The 14,208-nt window shown below is 41.7% G+C and overlaps 1 protein-coding gene across 6 annotated transcripts in view; it reads left to right on the top strand.

Moving 5' to 3' along the window:
* Positions 1-1,366: 1,366 nt before the first annotated feature.
* SFXN1 (sideroflexin 1) overlaps positions 1,367-14,208 on the top strand; it is a 35,281-nt gene continuing 22,439 nt past the window's right edge. For 5 of the 6 annotated variants that reach the window (XR_013930262.1, XM_080400766.1, XM_080400765.1 and 2 more), the window contains exon 1: positions 1,367-1,514. The gene's annotated coding sequence lies outside the window, so the exon portion shown is untranslated. The remainder of the gene's footprint in view (positions 1,515-14,208) is intronic. The other variant, XM_080400763.1, reaches the window with a different exon arrangement.

Genomic DNA, 14,208 nt, shown 5'->3' on the forward strand with positions numbered 1-14,208 from the left:
CTGTGTCAGAATGAAAGTTGAATCGTAACTTTTCCTTGAAAATCATAAACTGAGTAGGCTAGGTAAAAGCTGAAAACAAACGCCAGCCTACTCAATTATGTTTTTTGGGGGAGGGATCCAATTTTTAATAGAAGTTGAGTCTTAACAGTGAAGATTTCACCAGTGTGTGTTTCCTCACAAATTTAATACCTGGGGAGAGTTCTGGCCTTTTAATATAAAATTGCCATTTAGCATCCTGCAACAAGCAGTGATAGGGAGGTCAAAGCTCACCAGCCCCATATTGAAAGTGTTTTATTAATAAGAGCATGCCGCCCCTTCGGGGGGGAGACCTGTGGGCAGAGCAGTGTTGTTACAAAGGGAATTTTAACAGAAGACCTTCGAGGAGCTGGGCTGGATATATATTTATATACACAATGGTAATTGCAATTGGTCTCTGTGTGTTGGCTTGTTATTCTGGTCCACAAAAGAGATAAACTGGGACTGTCCGCAGGCTGTAAATGGGATGCAGTACTGCCATACCTGGACATGTTTTCCCCCATTCCCAGATGGTTCAGCATCAGTTATGGGATAAGAGCAGCTCGTGTGCAGCTGCCTTGTAACACTACCAGGCTTAGACATTAAGGTGCTGACTCTGGAACCTGCGTTAGGGATCTGCTGGGCTGCAGAAAGAATAGAAACAGTGCCACTGAGGACCCATACTATTTTTATTAAATCTCAAATGACTGCACAAGTAATCCCAAACGCAGAAGCTATTGGATGCTCTAACACGTGGGTTGGCCATAATTACTAGAAGGAAAGAAACGCTCCAAAAGCCGTTCACAGCCTTCCAACATCAAGGACCCGTTTATTTGACATTTTTAAAGGCACCGTGCGCAAGCAAGTTCTCCTTAGCTGGAATGGACTTCAGAGGAATGCATCGCTTTATTACTTTTATTCCCTTTTCAGGATTAGGTCCTAAGAGTCGGTTATTTTTCTAAGGGCCCTTTCCCTGTGGTTTCCCAGGGACGCCTCCCGGCCGCCGGCTGTCCCTGCCCTGGGGATGGCGGCGCGGGCGGTAACGGGGGAGCCAGCAGCGACCCGCCCGGGCTGCCGGGGCCGCTCCCCCGCCCGCTGCTCCCAGCCCCAGCCGCTCCCCACACACCCCCCCCCGGGGATCTTCCCGACAGATTTTCTTCCATTAACTACAAAAGTAATTCCAAGGCTTGAACGGCGCCCGCGCTGCCCGGGGCGCTCGGCGGAGGCACCGCCGCGCCGGGGCGGGGAGAGGGCCCGGGCTGTGGGGCTGCCGGGTCACACCGGGCGCCCTTCAGGGCCTCGGGGGCGGGGGGGCGGCAGGCGGCCCCCGGCCGGCTCCAGCGGCACCGCGGCCCCCCGCTGGGCGGCCCGGCCCTGCCCCGCCGGGGCGGAGCGAAGCGGAGCGGGGCGGCCCGAGCGCCTGCCCCGGCCCCTCGCCCGCGGCGCCGAGCGAGCCTCTTCCGGGCAGCGGGGCCAGGGGCGGCGGAGCCGGCGGCGCGGTGAGTACCGGGGTCGCGGCCGGGGTCCCCGCGGGGCTGGGGAGCGGGCGGGGAGCCAGCTCCCGTGTCACCGCCGGCGCCGTAGCGGCCTAGCCCCGCGGGTCACCTCCCTCCGACCCCCGCAGGCCCGCCCCGCGGGTCACCCCGGCCCCTCGGCAGGGCCCCGCAGCCCTCTGCCACCTGTCCCCCCGCAGAGGCCCTGACCCGCGTGTCCCCCGGGCCCTCCGCAGCGCCCCAGCCCCTGTGTCCCCCCAGCTCCCAGCGGGTGTCCCCTCGCCCGGACACCGGCAGTGCCAGGCCCCGCCGCCCAGCCCCGGGGGGAGCACCCCGGGTACCGCGGGGGCAGGCACCTACCTGGTAGCCAGAGGCAGGGGTTGGAATTGTTGGGAGTGTTGATTATTGATTTTAATTCATCGCATTGCGAATGATTTATTGTGATTGCAATGGGTGTTAGGAGAGCGGGTGAGGGGGCGCAAGGCTGGGTTTGTACCGATGTGCAATTAAAAAACCACCGGTATGCATCCTGTCAGGAAAAGATATAGGGAATACTGAGAAACTACAGAGGAGGGCCATGGACATGCCTGGGAAGAGCCAGATACTTCAGTTTACCAAGGGAGAGTTAAAAAATAAGGAGCAGAGACAAGCTTGCAGCAGTCAGGACTGAAATAAAACATGGGCGCGCACTAACCCTTTTTTAGCAAAGCAGCTTTATTTTCCTTAATGAAGGGACAAAGTGAACAGGTGACGTGTGTCTGTGATATACACCTCGTGCGATGGGACAAGAGGTGGTGGTTGGGAAGGTGACATGGCTGAGCTGGCTGCAGCAACCTTGAACATCTGGAGGTAGTGAACATCTGGAGGTAGCGTTGGTGGGGAATGGTGAAATCCCTGGCCAAGTGACACGCCAAAGATGGCTGCGGTGCTGAGGAGAGAGCCCCAGCAGCAGGCTCTATCCCTTGGACACAGACTGCTGCTGTTGTTGCTAGGCTACAAGTGGGACGTACATTTATAAGCAAAAAAAAAAAAAAAAAAAGTATCATGTATATCATGTAGTGTTGCCATGATTTGCCTTTTCCAGCATTCAGTTTCTTTTTATGATTGCATATAGGAAAAATCATAGTGCAGACAAAGATTATTTTTTTCTTTGTGATTTAAATAGATATTTGCTGGTAGAAGCTGCTTTTGGGAAAGAAAACTTGGCAAGTGGCTTCGTTAACATTTGCTACATTGCATCATACTTCTCCCAGTCATCAGCTGGGCTGCTTCTTTCAAACTGTGATAGCAAATGTAGTGCAGATAGAGGAATACCATTGCTTACTGACCCCGGTGGGTCCGATATGTGCTCTTCTGCCATCACACAAAAATGCTTTCTTCCTGTAAAAAACTATCAGTGCTTCTCATTTGAATTAATTATACTGCCATGATTGACATCCCTGAAGTATTGTGTTCTTGTCTTTGCCAGAGCAATTAAAATACGGGTAGTTGCTGGCTTCGTCTTTCTGTTCTTGCTTTGCCAACGTGTTGTAATTATAAAGTACAATAGGTAACCTTTTACTAATCAGAGCATAATTGATTTCCTGTCTTTTCTCCTAAGCCAGCAGAGCAGCTGTTGTCGTGGGCATTGCTTGTGGAAAAGAAAAATCTGAGTTCGTTCAGGCAAAGGAGCCCCAAAAAGGGCCAGTGTGCTATTTGAGAATAAAGAGACCTACCAGGATCCCTAAGCATGTCTCTTTCAAAGCAGCTTGGGAAGTGCTTCAAAAGAACTCAGCTCTGTAAAAACAAATAAGTAGCCTTGGTTTATAAACATGTCAGAGGAAGAAGAGAAACTGTTCTTCTCCCCCATCTTATAGCAGCAGGTACTTTTCCCAGCCTCAGGATTTTCCAGCCTGCATCTCTCTTTTCCCAGAACAGGGCACTGACAGCTGGACATCAGGCTGTTAGGGGGCTGCTGTGAAGAATGGAGATCTGGGGGCCCAGGTGTGTCAAATCTTTTTCTCTCTCCCAGTGGATCTGCACATGAAAGGTTCTCAGCAGCACCTGGCTCTAACTTTTGAACTATTCCTATTCTTAGGATTCTGGTAAGAAAGAGGTACTGCTGTTACTTTCTATTTTTGCTGGGCTTTCAGAGGAAAGGCTTGCTCTCATTTTTCAAAAAAGTAACTTTTAGTTGTCTCTAGGAGATTTTGTGAATCATGATCTGACCTGAGCACCTTTACATCACCTGAAGTTGGGGATCTAAGCTCTGGTAAAAGACACTGTACAGGTTACACCTTTCTTTGAGCATTTTAGAGCTCCTGTATGCAGGCTGATTTGAATTCTCTCTTAACCTTGAGTACCCAGTGTGGCCCATGCTTTGTCACGGAGGATTGGAGGTTGTGGTTTGGGAATTGGGCGCCAAGAAGTGAGATGTTGTAATGTTCATTATCACAATTATGTCTGCACTGCTTTTGAACATGGACTGCTCTTCAGACTTCTCCCTCCCCCAGCTCAGTTCTTGCTGACCTTCTGAAATTGCATGCAAGAGAGGTGAAAGGTTGCTTCTCATTAATAGAGTCCACTTTGGTAGGGGAAGGTGCAAGAGGCTATAATCTGGACTCCAGCCCCTATAAGACCAAAAAGCAACAGAAAATTCTGTATAGAGGGTTAGGCGATACCCTATCTGGCACTCAGTCTAAGGAAGTTTGCCGAAGGATCCTCACTCCAGAGAACTTAGGTGTTTGTATATGTTGAGGAAAGCCTGCTTCTCGGGGAGTTCTCAGGCAAGTTTCTTTCACAAATACTTTCTCTGATAATGTCTCCCTCCTGGCAACCTAAATATCTCTTGAGGAAATGGACGCTTTGCCATTTGGGGTGCTTCTTGATGCAGAACGGTGACTAGCTTTAAACATGTGTATTGAGATCAGACATAGAGGATTGGGTTCACAATTAACACCATCAAGAAATTTCTTTTTCTGTTGCTTTGTTCCCAGTTTTAGCTTAAGATACTGGGAAAATTAATGACATACCTGATTAAGTTTCTTAGTGGTGGGGTGGATTTTTTTCAAGGCTTGGGTTAAAACATAAGTTGTCAGTAACATAAGAAAATATAAATGGTTCCAGGGAAGGTAGCAAAGCTGCTTTTCATCATTCGTGCACTGTGGCATGGGTTTAAGTTGCCCAGGATTTCCCAGATCATGTGCTTATCTGGATAATTCAGTCATGCAACAGCATTTAAAATAAGTGATCTGGGTTGTTCAAAATTGCATGGTACATTACTGTCTGAAATAAATTAAACAGTCATTGCTGCTCTTTTGGCTACTGCTTTGGTTTGAAAAGTGGTTATATGACCTTCAATGTGATGTTTAAAACATGAACTTTGAAAAGAAACAGCAGAGTTGAACTCCTGACAACTCCTGAATCTGCATTTTGTAGAATTGCTGCAACTGCTGTTGTTGACCTTTGAACAAGGTTTAAGGTCTTCTGCTATTGCTGATTCTATGGCAAATCTAAAGGTAGCCTTTGCACTAAAACTGTTGATCAGACTTTGTGCTGGTTTTTATGTAGCTATTTTTTAAGAGGCCACTCTTGCTTGTTCTTAAGCCCTCTTTTTTCCTTCCAGTTAATGTTAGTATTAAAGACTAGAGGTCATGAACTGGCAGATGATTCCATCTTGTCAGAGAGGGCAAGAAATTTCAGTGTGCTTGGTACTGGGGCTTCCAGCTGAGTTCGATATCACTTTTGGACTGAAAGTACACAAGATGAAAAAGTTAGTCAAAGAATTACGGATTTAAAATAAAAACTTTTGTAGGTGGTTATTAAAAATGGGGAGTTGAGAGTTTTTCTTCAGATAAACAAAGACCTTAGTGAGTTCTGCCTTGCTTTTTAGTTTGTTATTTTCTGATGGCTAGGGCGGGGAGGGCACTGGGGAGAGAGATGTGGAGGCAGCAGCAGGGGGATTTGGCGAGAGAGCGGTAGAGGAGGGGCTGGCGGTGAGATTTGCTTTAAAGCACTTGGGAAGTGCAGTTTGACACAGCGGTGTCCACTCTTGTGATCTGCCATCTGTATCATCACATCTAATTGCCTCCGGTCTACACAACCACGTCTGCAGCTCAACTTTTGGTGCCAAGTACATGGCAAGCCATGGCCATTCGTTTTTAGCTTGACGGTCATATGTTTATGAAAAACTTTATGAACACATGATCACAGTTATGGTTCTAAAAATATGGCTTGGTACATAGGAAGAGCCACAGTGTGAAACACGTGGATAGTCAAACCTCTGTGTCAGTGCTGAGGAGCTAAACAAATGGCAAAAAATGTTCCCAGTCACAGGAACGCAGTCCCCCGTATTGTGAGCTTGCTGGAGCGCAGCATGGAGCGGTTTTGCGCAGGACAGCTGATGCTTACCCAGACAATCCGGCAGCACAAGGGAGGATTTAGCTACCGTTCTCCATGGGTGGTTTGGACACAGCCGCGCTAGTCTGGAAGCTGAAAGGGTTTGATAATATGAATGTGCCAGAGAGCATAGTCCCTTCTGTATTACTGGTTTAATTTACTAGTGTGGACTGTTACCAGCTTCAGGGTTTGCAGGTACAAGTGGTTCTATTAAATACCTTTCTAACTGATCTGTTGTTTGAAACACCAAATATATATACTATTTCCTTCCTTACTGCACATTTTCCGTGATAGATGTTAGCTGTTTGACTGTGTTATGATGTTGTCTCTTATCCTTCACATTACTGCTGAGCCTCCCATGTGAACATGACCTCAAAGTGACATTTCAGTGTGGATTATTACAGTAACTTAAGGCTCTCTAAAATTAATGTTGTTTCCCAAATGCTCTGTTAATGGAGTTGTTTGGGGAAGGGAGCTATTTCAAGATCAGATAGGGTAGTTTTGCTGCTTACCTTTCCACCTAAAAATTTTAGGTGCTGTTGATTCAAAGGTTTGTCCTATTTCACTGATGGTCTCCCCTCTGTTGGTACTTACTGAATAGCAACAGGTGTGGGAACAATAAATTTGGATGTTTGATAAATAGGCAATTAAGTGTTAGGTAGTTGTTGAAGTTTGCCTTCATTAGTTGACTGTAACAAAGCAAATATTCTTATCTTTGTTCGAGAGGATTTGTGCATTTACTTTCCAGTCCCTTTGCAAACTTTCTACTTATCTCAGGGTTCAGGCGAATTTATTTTTTATTTGATTTAACTCAAATTTTATGATTGATTTAACTTTATTTTTTGTTTACACAATTCTGTTGTGGATAATGACAACTTAAATGTTGGGCATGCTTAATGTATATCGAGATTTGTATCACTGAAGGTGCAGAATCAGAGTAGTTTGGGTTGGAAAGGACTTTTAAAGGTCATCTGGTCCAGCCCCCTGCAATCAACAGAGACATGCTCAACTAGATGATGTTGCTCAGAGCCCCGTCCAACCTGATCTTGAATGTGAGAAAGCATTGTAGTTAAAAATAATAATGAAATCTTAAATAGCTTTATTACAGTGCTTGTGTTAATGAATAATTGAATGGATTATGTGAACAGCAACACCCCTCTGAAATTGTATCTGAAAATTCAGGTGACAGCTAGGTAAAATACTGTTGCAGCAAGTTAAATTGTGAGGGTGTTGTACCTGTTTCTTGCAGTTTACAGTCTCACTGCTTAAATCAAAATAATATTTTAAAAAAGCTGTACCGTTTATGATGATGACTGCATGGCTGTTGGATAAAATATTGATGAAACTGATTTTGTGCACAGTCACCATTTTTACTTTATAGTTGGGCATTTTGTTTTATAAGAGGATCCCTTTGAAGTACATAGGCATTTTATTGGCTTATGTTTTTGCTTTATGGGATTTATTTCCCTTTTCAGCACTTACTAATAGGGCTGGTAAGTCATGAGTAGCATCATACAGTCTCTTTAATACAAGAGGTGGGGCTTTTATTTAAACTTGTAAGTTTTCAAGATAGAAATTCACTGGTTCCCTTAGGCAGGCACTACAGGAAGACATCGATGGCTCAGAGTCCCAAGACTGGCAAACTCAGCATCCTTTTTTACTTCACTGCAAGTTTGATGTTTTTTTTATTTATTCCAGCATCTGAACTCCCTTGTTTGTATGACATCTGTTCCTTCTCTAGGGGCATTAGTGGTCTATCCCTGCCCACAGTCTTTTTGGTTTTGATTTTAAACTTATTTAGAACAGCATTGTTCCTATGTATATTCTTAAAGTGCAAGTCAATTATGTCAGTTGCATTGTTCAGAAGAAAATGTTTTTGTGTACTTAAATAGCTGTCACTTAAAGTTTTAATCCTTTTTTGCATGAGATCTAATCTTTTGCAGGGTGGACACCTGGCCCACCCACCCACCCTATGCAGGATTGGAGGCTGTATACTGTCCTTTATTTAAAGATTAGTAATATTGAAGTCAATGTTTTCTGTTGCTGTATTTCTAAACACAGTTATTTCAAGCATGAAATAATTTAATCGAAGCACGTGCCAAGGATCCTCCGTTAATGTATGTTTTCCATTTTCCTGCTAGGTTGCTTTTTGCTGCTAAAGCACTAACCCTTTTTTGGTAGATTTACAAGGAGGAAGAGACCAAAGCATGTGCTGACATGGTTCTGCTGGCTTGGCCTGGCTAGCATGGGTAACAGCAGCGAGAAAGGCATGGAAACAGGAGTGTTACCTTGTGCTGGCAACCAGAGTGGTTCTGTGTTGCTTTGGGGGTACTTTTACTCTGCTAGCATGTGTGACAGCCACCCAGGCTACTCTTACCCCTACTACTTAGATCATACTGGCTCATCCTAGCATCATACCTTTTTTTCGCTATGTAGACACACAAGGACTGGGAGTTTTTCCAGTTTACAACAAGTTAGGTCTCTCTTGCACCCACCTTGCAGTTTTCTTTGTCTGTAATGCAGACCTTCAGTCTCATGACCCTGGCAAGGTGAAACATTTAAAATTATCTGTGCTTTATGTTTCTTGTTTGTTGTCTTCCCTACACATATAAGGCTAGGCATCAAGATTTGCATTAGACCTGGCTCCTCCTGCACCTGCAGATCCTGAACTTGAGTGAAATGGTAACCCAAGGTGGTCGCTGGTTAGTCTGTTGAAGGAGCACAGCAGTGCAGACTTTTTATGCTCCCAGACCTTCTGCTGTGCCTGTTCAACATACTAATCCAGGAGACTGAGCTGGCCTCTCTTTTCTTTCTGCTGCATTAGTTTTCTGCTAGGGTAGTAAGTTTTATCAGCACACATGGTTCAAGGAGCATCAGAGCAGACACAGATACAGTAGATCAAGTGGAGAGGGGATAAAGGTAGGATGTGAAAGTGGTAAGTCTTCGGTTTCCTGTAGATCCACCTTTGCCAGGGTAGGCTAAATGAAATGAAGTAAAACGATCCTGAATTGAACCATGAACCATCTGCAATGAAGGCAGATCCTTGATGTTTAGATGTCATATTGCTAAAGAACTTGGTTTTGTGGACAGAGGTATCATAAGTATGTAAAAACAACTCACAGCCAACCCAGTAGTATATATGCTAATCAGAGTGAAAAGAAAGAAATGAGCTTCTATTTATGGTCTACTTTGTTAAGCATTCATTAGCTTTAAACAGATTAACATAAACTATCCTAACCAGTTTTTTAATCTTCCTTAATGAAACCGAAAATTTAATTGTAAAAATATTTAAACTTAGACTTTCCTACAAATAATATACCAATGGGGAAGCATTCATAGAACAACTTAACAGCTCTAACGTACAGATCTATTTTTTTTTTTAGTGGAAAATATTTTTTTAGTAAGTGAGTTCACCCTGCTTTCATAGGGTACTGCTATGCAAAACCAGCAGTTACCATTTTAGACCAGAAGATGTTTTTTTCACACTATATCCCTGTTCATGGGAGGGTTTCTTTAATGGTATAGTACTAAGAAAGGGAAAAGAAACCTAAGGAGCATCTTCTGTTCAGACACTCTGCATGAGAACTCTGTTCTCCAAATCTGTCCAGAGTCCGTCTTTATTTCCATGATTGTGTTCATTCTGCAACATGGCTGGTTGAGAAATGTGTCACTTGGAAATAATCCTACTAATCCACAGGAGTCTCCACATTGTGGTGTTTAAAACTTTCATAACTGTGGAAGTATGGAACATGGAATAGAAAGACAGGAATGTTTAGCTGGAACCAAGGGATGAATACTCTGCTTTTTACCCAGCACCTTTCCATCTCTCAACATTACTTTTGTGAAATAATAACTTGCATCTTGCCGTATCAGCAGTACCTAGAGCACAGGGCAGGAGGTCTAAGTTCTGCTGTCATTTGTGATTTGACCTGTGGTCTCAAGCCAAGTAAAACTATTTATTTAGTTGTCTGTTTCTTTTATCTGTATGTGGGGAGAAGGATGCTCTTAGCAGTTCTGAAAAGCTGGTAACACCTCTAATTGTCTTTGAAATAAGCTGCAAAAAGAAGTAGAGTTAGATTTTACTGGTCAAATGTCAGTTATTTATAATTCTGATACAAAACCCTTCATGCTTCAAGGTTATCTTAGTAAATGAAGTATTGCTATGGCACCTTATTTTCTTGGAAGTTTTTAAGATTTATTGTTTCACTGTAGGGAAATCCTGTCTCAGCATATAATAAAGACCTTAATAGAAAGTGCTGTACAATAACAAACTTAACAGTGAGGGAAATGGGAGTGGTAGGAGCAGGAAAATATTATTTTCCCCTACTGTACTACATTTATTACCCTTCTAGTATTCTGGGTAAGCTTTAGGACCTTCCCTAACTTGATGGTGAAACTTTAAGATCTGAGGATGGTTGAATCATGACTAGATTTACGGTAAGTTGGAGCAGCAGTGCTGATGCTCCTTATGTACTTGCTTTATGCTTACTTACTTGAGACAATGACTGCAAATTTTAATACATGAACAGGCCTTTGGAACAGTATGTTTTTCTTGACGTCTCTTGTACCAAAGAAAAACTGAGGGCCACTAGGGAAAAATGATGTAGTGAAAGAGCAAGAAAGTGTATTCAGTGGGTCGAATCTAATAATATTAAACAAATCTATCAATGTTCATTGTAATCATTGAAGCACACATTTGGCAGCTATTTCTATGCAGTAGTGGGTCACCTCCTTAACAGGTAAACCACTACAGAGCTAATAGCTTTTAAATATTCATAACATTCACCAAATACAATCAGCATATTCTTCTCTGGCACCTCGTGGTACCATTTTAATGTATTAAGCCAAAATTAGGCAATAACTTGACTGCAGCACATAGCTCATATCCCATGTGGTACACACCTGATGGGAGAGAAGATGCCGCACTATGGGAGCCTTCCTTGCACCCGGGGGTTCAGAGCTGCTGGTTGGGGTCAGTGCCAAGTGAACAGAGTTTTTTAACTTGTGAGAAAAGGGTAGATCCAGCTCGGTGTGCATAGTTCTCGGTAAGATCGGTGCTGGTCATCAAACTCCTTCATTTTTGTTAGTGGAAGCTGGCTTTGTGCTGTCATTTGTTCTGAATTCACATATTAATACAGAAAGAACGCTGCATTGCATGGAGAGAGGTACAGAAAACCCTGGCCTTGTTATTTCAGATGATCACATGTTTTTAACAGTGCCGTTTTCTGGGGGTGCTTCAGTGTAGTTTCCTTTATCCAAGCATTCAAATGATTTATGCTTTTTTCAAATAGCTGGTGGGTATTAACTGCAATAAAAGCTGTGAGAGTTTATACTGATTTGGGAGTCTTTGAAACGACCTTGCACATGATGACTTGGAGTAGAAACTGGGAATTTAAAATTTGTCTGGAAAGGATTAATGGAGCATTTAAGCTCTTAATACAGTTTATCAGGAAAAAGCAAAAGCAATCCTACTAGTATCCTGCCTGCAGCCTGTGCTGTCAGTTCATAATTATCCAGAATTCAGCAGTATCTGTAGAAACACAGCTTGGTTTTACGCTATTGCCCTCTACACCGCAAACAGCTTATCTTTGCCAGTGCACCTCTGAGTTTCTCCTGATGTTAGGAAGTTTTAGAGAGCAGGACAAAGAAATAACTGTGTAGTTATAATTCTTGTGCGATTTTTTTACCAAATTGACTTAGCTTGTGTAAAATTCAATAATAAGATCTGTTCTGTAGAATTGAAGATTATTTGTTCAAGCTTGAGTCTGGTGGAAAGCAAAGATCTTTCTTATTTAATGCTTTTGTTCTTTCACTATTCTATCATAAATAATACAAGCTAAGCATAAAAATAATACATAAACTTCCTAAATGCTTTGCTTTTGGTTTTTCATTTGATGAAAACAAACTCCTTGGGGTTTTAATAGAAGCTGATTTAACTTAAAGAAACTTTAGTTACCAGTGAATGTACAAAAGGACATTTTTATTGAGTGGTACCAAATTAGGGTTTTCTAATAAGTTTTAACAAACTTATTTAATAATACTAGCTGAAATATGACATTTTGATAATTCAGCTGTTAATCGTGCTGTGTTTGTGAAGGACAAGCTTTCATTATTATTTAATCCATTCTGGGTTCTCAAAATTTGGTGTCCTTGCAGTAGGTTACTGTTCTTTTTTCATTACCACATGTGGGACTTTGCCACGAACATTCAGCAGTGCTGAGTAGAATGTACTTGCCAAATCCTCTTTAAACATTGCTTATCTTCATGTATAGTGCAGTTACTCTGCGGTTTTGCAACTGTATTTTTGCAGCTTTACAGCTGTGTCTGGTGCTCAGTGCCATCATGCTTAGGCCTGCACAATTTCTGTTGACTTCACGAGCACATGTAACATTGGGAAGAATTTGAGCTGAATGTTATCAGCGGTTCTTCCTGGCAGATGATATATCAGAAAATCAAATATTTCCTGTAAGGTTTGTACAGTACACCATAATATAGTACGTGGCCACTAGGTTTTCACTGTCTTAAGGTAACAAAAACCACAGGCATCCTAAATAAGACTCATGCTTGTGCTATTACCTAAGCATAAAAATACTAAGTCTGGGTAAATGCAGGGAAGACAGTCTTTTCACTGAATAATTCCCATTCTAAGAGCATTTCTGACTAATAAGTGGTTTGAGGCAGAATAATTTTTATGCAGTCCTCAACTGGTTAAGAAATTGACTTCATGTGAGAGATGTTACAAAGATATATAATCTTGTACAACTATGAGCTGATTTAGCTTATTTTCAAGAACAGACTTTGGTGGGGTTTGGGACATAGGTTTTTTTTTACTAGAAATGCCTTTTAAATATTTATTAGTGTCTTTTAAATATTTATTAGTTTCCTTCTCCTTCCTGTAGCTTAGGATTGGTTATGATAGATGGGAAAACTTACGCATTTATTTCTGTAGAAGTTTACTTTTCCAAAGACTTCTAAGTTTTTGGACTTGAGGTAGAGAAGGATCATAATTACATTTGAGAGAGGGGCAATAGCTTCTTCAGATTTCATGAATGATCTCTCCTTTTTTTCCCCATGAAGGTCACTTTTTTTTTTATGATGGGACACTTTACACAATTAGTTATTTTCTTTTTGTCATTTTTGTTTTCCTGTTCTACATCATGTAAGTTTCATTAAACTGACCAAAATGTCAAAAAACACTTTATGGTGTTCTTGAGTTAGGATGAAAATACACTTCAGCGGCAACTTACGCCATCATGTATCAGTTGTCCTCATAATGATGATGTTTTTCCTATTAAAACGGATTAAATGCTATTACATAAGCATAGAAATGCTATTACCTAAGCATATAAAAATATAATCTGTATTTTTATAGATCAAATTTATTTCAGCCATTTGAATTATAAGCATTATTTGGAGGGCGGCTTTTTTTTTTTTAATTAACTGGCTATTGAATATGTTGCAGAAATTTCTCTTAAGAAAGTTAAAGTTCATATAGCTTGTGCTATGCGGAGACTGTCCTTCTGTCATTAGATGTTGAAGTAAACTTAGTTATCCTGAAGTAATTACTAATTTTCTGGGCTTTAAGCCCCATAAATGTTAGTTCAGTGCCCTTCATTGTAGTTCTTGAACCATCTTTGAAGTATCATTAGGAGATCTGGTTGTATGTTCATAATGTAGGAAATTGCTGTATTATATAATCTGTTTTGTTAAAACATGGATTTAGAGAAACAACATTTATAAAAATAAATTGTCGGGTTTGTTTTCCTAATTTTTGTTTTGTTTTGCTATGCCAGAGAATTTAACTGTTTTTTATTAAATACGTCTTCTGTCACTGCACTTTATAGCAGCTCTTCAGGCATCTCTTGAAATATTTAATTTCTCCTTCCCTTCAAGGCAATATTTTCAGCAAATACTAATTCATCACTGAAATAAAGCACACTTCTGATTAGTATATTGGTTTTTACTACAGCTATTTATTAATAAATTTCTATACTTCCTTCGCATCTGCTTCATCCTCATATATTTGTACATGTATGTGATGTACCACTGCCTCAGAATCAGATGCTCATACTCTTACAAAAATGAAATATATAAATGTCTTGGAGAAACAGGCACAGAAACATTTCAATAAACATTTAACTGATAGGTTCTTGCTTTATTACTTCTATCGATAACAACCTCATTAAAACCCACGATGGTATCTGACTTTGTCTGCTTCCTGGATGTATACTTGCCCCTTTAAACCTCCATTCTGCAAGTTGTTTGGTGTTTGTTCTCTGGTTTTTTACTCTTAAGTATAACTGCTTTTCATCTTGCAGGTTAT

Source organism: Falco punctatus, assembly GCF_963210335.1.
Source record: "Falco punctatus genome assembly, chromosome: 8".
Classification (NCBI taxonomy): Eukaryota; Metazoa; Chordata; class Aves; order Falconiformes; family Falconidae; genus Falco; species Falco punctatus.